Source organism: Myotis lucifugus, unplaced genomic scaffold, assembly GCF_000147115.1.
Source record: "Myotis lucifugus unplaced genomic scaffold, Myoluc2.0 scaffold_560, whole genome shotgun sequence".
In the NCBI taxonomy this organism is placed as follows: domain Eukaryota; kingdom Metazoa; phylum Chordata; class Mammalia; order Chiroptera; family Vespertilionidae; genus Myotis; species Myotis lucifugus.
In genome coordinates this window covers 192,080-201,635 of record NW_005871608.1, presented here as the reverse complement: position 1 = coordinate 201,635, position 9,556 = coordinate 192,080, and positions in this window count along the sequence as shown.

Here is a 9,556-nt window from a genome sequence, read left to right as displayed (position 1 = left end):
TTGGACACAGACTGTGGACCTTCTGTAGGCTTCCTTGGGCAGTTTGGGGTAGAGGATGGATGTGTCTGGTGCACTTGGTCATCCGAAGTGCCTCCAGTTCCCATCAAACACTTAAGTATTGAGATGCTGTATAGGTAAGTGGGTGTGGAAATCCATTTAACTGATAAAACAGAATTATCCACAATAACATTACTTCAGAGATCCAAGTTCCTGAAAATAATGCAGTTTTTAATGTTTAAGAATTATAGGACAAAATTTATTTACCTGCCTTTGCTCCTTCCCATAACTTTTCTTTATTACAACCTCTTTTTTGATGGATTTAGGAAAACCATTACTAAGCAATAGATTGAACAGCAGACCTTCTAGCCTATTGTTGAGAAACCAGATGAACTGCTTCTAATGTGGTTTCATCTACCAATGCAGCCTTTCCTCTACTTTCCCTTCATATGCATGCTCCGCTTGAGTATGCCCCTCGAAGGCACAGCCACTGTCTGTTAGGTATGCAGGCCTCTGCTCCCACCATCTTCCTCCCTGATGAACTTGCCTGTCATTCAAGGTTCAGCTCTTTTCCTAGCCTTTCCCATGAAGACTTCCTTGACTGTTCCAGCCCACCTAGTTTATTCTCTCTCTGGATTTCTGTTGCATTTGTAGTCAGTTCTATATAGTTCAGTGTTTATTTTGTGTGTTCTCTAAGGATTTTATGTTTATTTCATATTTTCAATCCTTTGTATCCAGTAATAGTGGTAACAGTTTGTTAAGCACCTATTGTGTGTTAAGCGCATTAATTACATGCATCGCAGCTAAACTTCGAAATAACCCTTTAAAGTGTTAGTAGCCTATTTTAGTGTTAAGAAGGTGGAGGCTCAGGCTGGTTTATAACTGCCCAAGTGGCAAAGCCTGACTAGGAGCCCAGGGCTGTCCAATTCAATCATCATGATCTCTGCTCGTCTCAGCCTTGCCTCTCAAAGGCAGGCACTGCACTGTGTACTTACCTTTTAGTTTTACATTATTCAGTCTACAGAAGAGGTGACATGTAAATTCCCAAGTGGTACTGTGGTGATCACCACTCTACTCTCTGTTCCTATGAGGCTGGATTTTTTTGACTTCATATATAAATGATGTCATACATATAGTATGTGCCTTTCTCCATCTGACTTATTTGACTTATCACATTGCCTTCAAGTTTCATCCATTTTGTCAAAAATGGTAGGATTTCCTTCTTTCTCATGGCTAGGTAATGTTTCATCATATGTACACTTCACATCTTCTTTATCCATTCATCTGTTGATGGCCACGTCGGTTGTTTCCATATCTTGGCTACTTAGAATAATCCTGCAATGAACCTGGGGATGTAGGTATCTCTTAGAGAGATCTTGTTTTCATTTCTTTGACTTAGATACCCAGAAGTAGGGTTGCTGGATCATGTGGTAGTTCTACTTTTAATTTTTGAAAAATTAGAACCTCCATATTTTTTTTCTCTAGTGGCTGTACCAGTTTACATTCCCATCAACAGTGCACAAGGGTTTCCTTTTGTCCACATCCTACCAATACTTGTTACCTCTTGTTTTTATGATTGCCATTCTGACATGTGTGAGGTGGTACCTCAATGTTGTTTTAATTTGCATTTTCTTGATGGTTAGTGATGTAGATCATCATTTCACGTACCTGTTGTCCATTTGTATGTCTTCTTTGGAAAAATGTCTGTTCAGTTTCTCTATTTTTTAAATTAGGATGTTAGTTTTTGTTTTTTTTTTGCTATTGAGGTATATGCGTTTTTAAAAAATATATATTGGATAGTAACCCCTTATCAGATATGTCATTTGCAAGTATTTTCTCCTGCTCTGTAGATTTCCTTTTTCATTTTTTTGATGATTTCTTTTGCTGTGCGAAGCTTTTTAGTTTGATGTAGTCCCACTTATTACTTTCTACTTTTGGTGAAAAATCCAAGAAATCATTGCTAAGACCTATGTCAAAGAGCTTTTCCCCCTATGTTTTCTTCTAGAAGTTTTAAAATTTCAAATGTGTTTAAGACTTTAATCCATTTCAACTTAATTTTTCAGAGTTGTATAAGATAGGGGTCCAATTTCATGCTTCTGAATGTGGTTATCCAATTTTCTCAATACCATTTATTGAAGAGACTATCCTTTACCCATCAAGTGTTCTTGGCTGCCTTGGCTCTCAGTTATGTGCCACTGGGGAGACTTATCTTTTATGAGTATATCATGGTACCCCTGTGAATTCTTCATGGTATATAGATATATGTAGAATGTAGAAACCATGATCGTTGTGTTGTTGTTGTTTTTTCTCACCCAAGAATATTTTTCCCCCATTGATTTTAGAGAATAAAAGGGAGGAAGGGAGGAAAGGAGAGAGAGAAAAAAGCATCAATGTGAGAGAGACACATCAATTGGTTGCTTCCTGCAAGAGCCCCGACTGGGGCTGGGGCTGGAACCTGCAACTGAGGTACATGCCCTTGACTGGGAATTGCCCCAGCGACCCTTCAGATCATGGGGTCGATGCTCTAACCACTGAGAAAAATTGGGCAGGGCAAAACCTTGGGTTTAATTAAGAGATACGCTAAGTGGAAATATTTTATTTTCTGTCATTTATATATTATCACACACAAAGCTTTATGTTGTGATTCTGTTCATTGTTTTAAGCTTCTGGCTTTTAGCCAACAAGGTTTTTCTTCCAAATTTGCCCTCTTTTATTGAGTTGAACGATTTGTCCTTCTCATTTACCCCAGTCTGGGTCTTCCTATAAGAAATTTGCAGTCATACCGTGAAAAATGCCTGTAGCACAGACATATGCAAAGTATTACCACTTTGCTTTAATCACCAGAGCAGAGCCACTCCATGAATAATTTGAGCCACAAGCATCCTGTTGAAAACCAAGACCTCTGGGTTGTGAGTCATCTGTTCTTTCTGTGGCAGGTGTTGGGGTCAAAGCACTTTGGTTCTTTACTATGTTTTGTTGAAAGGACAGTTAGCCATGGAAGTCCCAAAGCTACTGCAGGCAGTGCACTTTCATTAGATGGACATTCATTGGAGGTGGTTGTGTGCTATGCCAGAGAGTTTGCCTTTCTCCCTGTAGACTTGGGTTTTAGGTTCTCTGCAGTATTTCACGTGGAAGCAACTGCTGATGCAATCTAGTCTTTCAGAGCTGGAGCTTTTATCTGAATAACAAAGCCAACAAGCATTTTAACATGCCTATAAACCTGTCATGGTCTGTTTTATGGGGAGCCAGGTATGGACAAAGGTTGGAGAGGCCATCTAGATCCTGCATTTGACTTGATTGAATCTTGCTGATACTAACTTTTAATGATTGTCATATCAAAGTAAGTGGGGAAAGAGACTACAGTACAACATAGTTACTTAAGAGGAGTATGAATACATGAAATATTGATTTAAAAATCATAATATACCTATGACTGGAAACTATCATTCAGTAATTCCTTTCTTCCTTCCAACAATCCTGATTAATAGCAATCAGGAGGCTTATGATAAGATACAAGATTAATTTGTAAGGGCGTTTATATGTGTATTATATGTCAAAAATTTCTGAGGATGCTTAAAATTTTTCTATGAAGATATATATATCTAGATTGGGGGTGGGGAACTATTTTTCTGCCAAGGGCCATTTGGATATTTACAATATAGATATGTATATATCTATATAATATCAATATACACACACACACACACACACACATATATATATATATACATATACACACACATATATATATATATATTATTTGTATAGAAAGATTAATTAATACTTTACTTCTATTATATTTTTCACTTGAAATTAATTCATACTTGCTAGAAACATGTTTGGAAAACTTAGAAAGGTAATGAAAAGTAGAGTTCACCCATGATGTTTTTACTTGGAGTTAACTATTATTAATTTTTATATATTTCCTTCTAGTAATTTCAAATACACATATAGAGCATATATACATATGAAACTAAATTTGATATATGTGTATGTTAGAAAATTGGAATCATTGTTGTACATAATTTATACCATATGTTTTTAACATTAATATTTCATCATAAACATTGCCCATGCTATTAAATATTCTTCAAAAATATGACTTTTAATTTCTACCTAATATTCTATTACAAGGCTGTTCTCTAATTTACTGAATCTTTTTCCTATTGTGAGATCATGACTAGGTGATAAATATATTTATATATAAATCTTTTACTACATCTCTCATTTACTTAGGATAGATTTGTAGGAGTGGTATTATTTATTCAAAAGTCTGAGCATTTTTATGGCTCTTAATATATATTGCCAAATAGCTTTCCAAGTTAAAATTCTAATACTATCATATGAGAATACCATCTTTTTTCATTTCTATTTGTATTTAAAAACATATTTTGATCTGATAGAAATTTCAATTTGTCTTTTAAAAAATCACTAGTTGAACATGTTTTCCTTTTTTTATATAACTTTTGTGTCCATTTTATTATTTTATAAAATTTCTGCTTATGTTCTTTCTTTTTCTATTAACGTATTAATGTTTCCTCTTGTTGATTTGTAAATTTAGTCTATTAACCGTTTATTGTGCTAATAGCTAATAATATTTTCTAATTAATCATTTAACATTTACTTAGATTCTGTTATAGGCATACAGAAGTTTAAAAGACAGTTGAATGTATTCAAATATGCCAATATTTACTTTGTGATTTGACTAGTTTTTTATATTTTGAATGGCTTTCTTCAGATTAGTTAAATAGCTCCCTATATTTTCTTGTGCCTTACTTTTTAAAGTGTACGATTCTTTAATTTATGTGAATATTGTTTTGGCATAAACTGGTAAGATAAGACTCTAACGTTACTTGAGTTGACTGGTAGAGAACCAAGCTCTGGGGCTGAAAGCTTATGTAGGTCTTATAGAAGGGCTCTAGAAACTTTCTCCTTTGTTATTGAATTGTTTTGCACAGAGCTAATAGAGAAAGGACTGATTGTGTGCTAACCCTGATGTGGAATCAATCATGATATTCTCTTCTTGCCCCACCTCATCTGCTAGGAGTTTGTACATTTATTTTTTAACATTGGTTTATTAATCTCTAAATTTGCTGTAATATGTTTAAAGAATGTGGCCTATATTTTTAATTCATTGGGATTCCATTGGGTCTCATCATGTAACAAAATAATTTTCTCACTCCTTTTGTTTTTAGCATTGTTGAAAGAATCAAATAGTTCTGTAGAGCTTATTATAAAGAGCAGGCATCTGCCCTTCTCAGAGGCTACCACTTCCAGCCCTTTTCAGTAGATGCTTTTGGCATTTACCTCCGTGTGCCACATGACATATTAATATTGCTACTTTCCACAGTGGAGGACAAAGATTTATTCTTCTGATTTCTCCAGAGACATACAACCACACAGACATACTCAGGATCCTCACCCCATGCAGATACACCCTTTTCATTTTCTCCTGATATATTTGTATATTTACAGGGTAATCTTTGGTTTGGTTTCTATTCAGAATTTATGTTCTCATTACTCCATCAATACAATTCATAGCCAAGGAGCAACTTGGATGGGCTTATGGATTATTGGTGGTAGTGTATTTTGAGCTGACTGGACTATTTCACTGGGAACCACTGTTGTTAGTTTCAGTCTTTCTTTTCGGACAAGTCAGATACACTAGATTGGCTTTTCGCACTTTCTGCTTATAGTGGACATCAGACCTGGTTGCCTGCATTGTGGGAAGTTCCCCGGGGAAGGAGGCTGGCACCAAGGGATGGTGGGGTTCGGAATGTCTGCTTAATCTCTTTATTTCCTGTATGGCTCAGGACCCTCATTCTCACTTGTATCTGATATCTCCTTGCCCCGGGCCTTCTGTTATATCCTAGGTAGAGATTAAACTTCCAGTCTTATGTGTGAGTTGGGGGAACTTGGGGGAAGGGGTGGCCAGTTGCCTCGCCACATGAAGTGGTGGAGGGATATGGGGATCTCATTACTTATTAAACAGACTTGCACAAATCCTTCTTTAGTCTGACCTTCACCTCCCACTAACAGAGGTACCTGGTGCTGCCAATTTCTGAGTCTTTTGGGTGCTTTTCAGGGTAAATTGGGTTTTTCATGGGTTTTCCCACTGTCAGCTTAGGATTCAGCTTTCTTGGGTCTGCTAAGTCAATTATCATGGGCCATCTGCTTTCCAGCTTCCAAAATTTTGTTGCTGTTGTCTTTTCTCCTGTTCTCTTTATCCTAATGGGTTTATATCTTTATAAAGACCCTTTTATTATCATTTTAGTGGGGAATATTGGAGCAGTATGTGCAAAGACAAGCACTCACTTTGCCTTCTTTATCTAGTAGTCCATTTATTCTTTATTTTAAAAAAAACTCTGTGTGTTCATTTTAGAAAAATTAGAAAATGCAAGGTAGGTAAACTATTTAAAAGTCACAAATAATCTCACCTTCTAGACATAACCATTATTAGTATAATTTTGATATGAAGATAAATATATTTTTATTTATTAACTACAGGGATATGGGGTTATTATATGCAGACTTTTGATAACCTCATTCAAGATCGTCTTAACCTGGTAATAAATTTACTTAATTCTTCATATTAGTCTTAATTGAAACAGATAATAAAGATTGTCTAAATAACTTTGTAAATATGTTTATAATGCTAAATACAAATTGTTGAAAGTTAAAAAGAATTGTCTTATAACAATATTCTAGTTTTTAGCTACCAGATTATATTAAACAAAGAGTAAGGAATGAAGGTAGGTAGGAGTGTGGAGTATAAACTGCCAAATTATTTGTATAAGATAATGGAATATAAAAATTCTGTTTTATTTTTTATTTTAATAATTAGATTAAAAATTCTTTGTTTAATTTATGTAGTGAGGACACAAGCAAAACCATTGTGGAGAGAAAAAAAATAGCAATGAAGCAAATACAATACAAAGGAAAAACACAAAAACAGAAAATAAACGATAAAAAAATAATTCCTCATGCAAAGTTCTCTTTTTCCTTTTCTGTAATTTCCTGTCAGTCTCCTGCTAGTTAGTTAGGTTGAGTGGACCATGATGCTGATCACAGTAAAGGCCAATTTTCTTATTGAAAGTAAGAGTGACTCTAGTCAGTCGATCTCTGGCACAAATGTGAATGGTTGGCAGCTCAAAGGCATTCATAAATCATGGAACAATAGATTACAATGTTGTGAGGACTTCTTTTTAATTGTATTAGATTGTAATATATTCTATATATGTAACAAATATTCTATATTTGAAAATGGGCATCATTTATTGTGAACTTATTTATCAGGCACTGTTAGGCATTTAAAAATGTATATACATCATCTCTAATTTTTGTGATAGTAAATGTAAGGTATATTTTATCCAATCATTTACTACATAAGGGAGCAAAAGCTCAAAGAGGTTAAGTAACTTGCCCAAGTTAATGTAGCTATAGATTATGGACTTGAAGCAAGGGCTTTTGATATCCATTTCTGTGCTCCTTCATAAGGTGCTACCTTGAATTAAGGCCCACATATTTTCCCCTGAAGTATTTAACTGTGCCCCAGTTCAAATATTTCCCTGAAGGCTAATATTTGGAAAACTGTCAAGTTGTTAATTAAGAATTATAATCCTTGGTAAAATTTGGAGATTGCTATGTTGAGCAATGTTAAATACTTTTGGAGGCCTTGAAAATGGATGTGTGTGAGTCATCAGAGGAAAGTACTGTGTACCCAGTTTTACAAACTTTCTTGACGATTGAGCCCTTTTTGTTTCTGTTATACCTGGATTTGACTCACCTAGAATAGTCTTATGGGGAACACTGATTTGGGACATTATGTTCCAGTCATCATCATACATTGCACCATAGGATCAAATGTACTGAGTCTTATAACTCCCTTTCTCTTATGAAAGAAAGAAATAGAAGGAAGGAGGGAATGTTGGAAGGAAGGAAAGAAGACAAAAATGAGAGAAGAGGAAGCATCAGTTATAGACAGTATCTTCTTCTTGGGGAATGTAGGCACTATGTTATGTTATTCAAATATATTTTCTTTGGTTTTGGAAATTACAATAGACAAAGAAACAAATGATATGAAGTTTCATGAGTGAGAGAATGTGTTTTAATTAGCTTTATATCTATAGTGCTGAACACAGAGCCTGTCACAGAGCTGGTGCTCAATAAATCAATGAACAAGCAAATGAATGAATGAGCAGAGCTACACAATCTGAGGTATGAGAGCGTTGGTGAGCTTGGGCACCCCCTTGATTTCTCTGCTCCTCTTGGGTGAAATGGAGATGAATGCTCCATTGCAGGGTGTTGTGAGGATAACACAGATGGTAACATCCCTACCACAGTGTCTACAAGAGAGTAAAACCCAATACATTTCAGTTAACTTCCTTTTCTGTTCCAAGTGAAGATTTTATGCTTGATAATGGCATCTTATTTTAGAAAAACCTGTTTGTTTCTTTGTTTCTTTGTTTGTTTTTAGAGACATCTCAGTTAATGTCCCAAAGAAACAGGGGTTCCTAAAAGCTGACAGGAGTGGCCAACACTTAGTAACCCTTCAATGAAAGCAGTGATGTTTTCCTATTTCTGAGTCGTCAGGTAGAATAATTCTGTACAACTTGTGTTTGTATGTGTATGATGACATACAACAAGAAAATGCCTTCAGAGTAGACCAGAGACAGAGTGTCTGATTTCCCATAGATGTCTATAAATTAATATACTCTTAGTATTCAGTCATCTGAATATCTCAAGGAATTTTTCTTCAAATAAGTAGTCCCTATCCTGATATACTTTTCTGCATGAGATAATGGGTTGTCTAGATTCATATGCTGAGTATTGATGGAGGCCCCATAATGTACAAATTTCTCCTCAACATAAATATGGGGATTATTTTTATAACCATCACTCTGCTGGTAACTAGCGGGGAAGCACTGTGTGATGCTTGGTTAAGAAAGCTAACATGTAAAAAACAATGGGCTCTTCATTATATGGGCCATCAAAGGAACCTGTTGGGAAGAGACAGGCAGGAAACAGTAGGGAGTGGGGCAAAGTTTATGGCTAGCTCATCTAATTAACACAGCTTTTTTCTGAAACAGAACAGAATCTCTGCAGATACTGAATCTAATATTTTCATTCCACCATCCTTTCTTTCTTTCTCACCTGCCTTTGCTCTCTGCCATGGTGGTGTTATCAAGAATCGAAGCTTAGCTTGCTTTACCTCCTTCCATAGGCTTAACATTCTCAAAGGAAACAGGGGTGGCCAGAAGAACACCTAATAACCCTTCAATGAAAGCAGTAATTTACCTTTTACCTGGTCATTGGATGGAATAATTCTGTGCAACGTGTGTTTGTGCGTATGTGAAAAAGAAAATGCCTTTCAGGACAGACTAGAGACAGTGTCTGATTTCCCAACCTGATAAGGCCTCCAAATGGAAAAGGAGAAAGAGAGTTAATTTTAGGTGCTGAATGTAGATACTTTCTGTTGCCTCTGTGGCCTTGCATTCTGAACTGGGGCACAACCGGACTTCTCAAATTTCCTTACACTTCCCAGCTTGGTTTTTGAGCT